At 33.4% G+C, this 2,615-nt stretch overlaps 1 pseudogene; it reads left to right on the top strand.

Moving 5' to 3' along the window:
• The first annotated feature begins 1,597 nt into the window (after window positions 1-1,597).
• LOC102828183 lies at window positions 1,598-2,516 on the top strand (annotated as a pseudogene).
• Window positions 2,517-2,615: the final 99 nt, after the last annotated feature.

Here is a 2,615-nt window from a genome sequence, read left to right as displayed (position 1 = left end):
TCCATCTGACATCATCAATGACATCACTTATGTCACATCATTTTTTAATTGACTTGAATCTCTGGCAACTTTACATTCTTACCTTCATCAAAATTGTACTTGAATATGGTATTAATGATATTTTCCAATAATTTCGACAGTTGTTTGGTCATCTCTTTTTGGAAAGGGTACAAATATGGACCTCTTTCTGTCTGTTGGCCAGGTAGCTATCTTCTTCATTTTCTGTATCCATTAGTTGAAACATTTCAATTATTGATCTCTTACTTCATGGAGTCTTGTTTTTTGTTTTTGCAATACCTTCTGTGCAAATTGAAATTCTTCCTTCATAATTATCATTCTTGATCATATGCTAACTCTTGGAATGTTTGTAAGTTGACCAATTATTTTGGTATATTCCTTTGTGTGTTCTTTCATCTTCTTTTTCTGCATTGTTCACTATCTTGACCACAGAATATTACTACCTGAGGCTTGAGTTTTTACTTCAATTATTTTAGCTTGAGAAATTCTAAGCTTTTTTTCCTTTTTTTTTTTATTTTCTACATACAAGTCTTTGCACATTCCAATTTAATAAGTTACTCCATCATTTTGAGCTGCCCTTTAAAATATCATGTTCAGTTATTTTATTTCATCATGTCTTCCTTTTGCTCTACCTTTTCTACAATAAAGAGCAAGGTTCAGAGTCTCTTCTGACATATTTTTGGTCTTTTCTTTCTTTTCTGTCTTTTTAATGACCTTTGCTTTTGTCGTGTATGAAGTCTTTGTTGTCATTACACAACTCAACTGGTTTTTGGTCTTCAGTGTTCTAATGTGTCAAATCAGATAGTCTCTGAATTCAGGTCATTCAGGTCATTTGGTTACCACAGATTTATTTTAATTATCTTCAGTTTCAGCCTGAACTTATATAGTGTGTTTAACAGTCAGCTTCAGGTCTTGTTTTACTGAAGATATTTAGTTTTTCCATCATCACTTTCACAAATGTAGCTAATATGATTATTGTGTATTCTCCAGGCAAGATCATTGTGTATAATCACCATTTAGGTTGCTGAAAAAGGGTATTTACTATGAATAAGACTTTGGCCTTACAAAATTCAATCGTGCAATTTCCAGTGTTCTTGTTATAAACTAGACAATATTTTCTATTTTCTCATCACTCTTTACTAATAAGCCTTTCCCAATCACTGCACAAAACCTCTTCAGTGAAGGTCTTATGAACAGGAAATAAAACTTTACATTGGTAAATAAATGAAAAACTAGAGTGCCCTTCAATAGAATATTTTATTTTTATAGCTCAGTACATTAGTATTATTAATATCACATGCAAATAAAATTTTGCTTAAGATAATTAAAAAATAATTGCAGGCTCCAGAAGACTGGATACCTCAGATTCTGCTAGGAAAGACTAACTTTTCCAGAGAAATATTTCAGAAAAATTTACATGGCCCATGGGTATTTGGTACACTCTTAATAAGCTCCTGGCAAGTATGGCACAAGGATTTTATGGTAGAACTGGCCGCAGCAAAAATTCCTTTTACTATATATAACTATAGAATATCAAGTCTTGATGGGTCACCAGGAAAAAGACACCTTCAGAGGAGACATGGTATCCAGATAAGAGAATAAAAAGAGTACAGTGTTAAGAATAAGTCAGCTGGATGCACTTGAACTGAGCCCTGGAGCAACTAGTTTGGGCCCATTTTACTCAGCGCTTTTGTGGATTTAAGCCAGGGCTCTTAGCCTGCTTTGAAATAGAGGTAAAAACAGTCTTGTGGGGTTTTTTTTGTTTGTTTGTTTGTTTGTTTTGTGGAGATTCACCATCTACCCCAAAAATGCAACTGTGGGACAGTTAGTTTTAAATATCCAGTACAAAAATGATTTTTCTCCCAACCTGAGATATCAGCCACCCAGTAAAAATCAAAAGCTCTGGTATGCTATTTGTACAATTGGTGGAAAGTGATTAGAAAATTGGTGTTATGATTTGTTTTAAAACCATCACTTAGCATCATTCTGGAGAGTCCAGCAGTGTATGAATATTGTGGTTAGAGTTTTAAATTAGATGAATTGATTAATTTCTTTATTTTCTTTCAAAGAGGAAAGTTTGCAACTTTGGCAGAAAGGCTTCTCGACATTCATTCTATATTTTGCAAACCCCAAAACATGTGTGAAGTTGGCTTTGAGTACATGAACAGGGAACTTCTCTGGCATGGTTTCTGATTTTTCTCTTACCATTTATTAATATCCAAAAGATGAAATCCAAGTTATCTTTATGGTGTATCCCTCTTATTGGTGCTCCTTATATTGACAATGCCGTAGCCACCAGTGTCAAGGAATGTTCTTTATGTGGAGAGTGGCCCATCATCCCTCATACCATAGTATGCAAACATATCTTCTGTTACTACTGCATTAAGACTAGTTTTTTGTTTGACTTGTATTTCATTTGTCCTAATTGTGGTACAGAGATTCATAACCTGTAGCGTCTGAAATTAGGAATTGTGTTGTCAGAAGTAAATGTTTTTTAGAAACTAAAAATTTAGAAAACGCTTTTTAGAAACTAAAATTTTAGAAACTAAAATTGTTTTCTCTGAGGAGAAACATCACCAGATGTTTGCTTGTTAATA

The sequence above is a fragment of the Chrysochloris asiatica genome, unplaced genomic scaffold, assembly GCF_000296735.1.
Source record: "Chrysochloris asiatica unplaced genomic scaffold, ChrAsi1.0 scaffold00002, whole genome shotgun sequence".
NCBI classification, from domain to species: Eukaryota; Metazoa; Chordata; class Mammalia; order Afrosoricida; family Chrysochloridae; genus Chrysochloris; species Chrysochloris asiatica.
The sequence above is the reverse complement of the archived record's forward strand: the minus strand, read 5'-3'. Positions and strand labels throughout refer to the sequence as shown.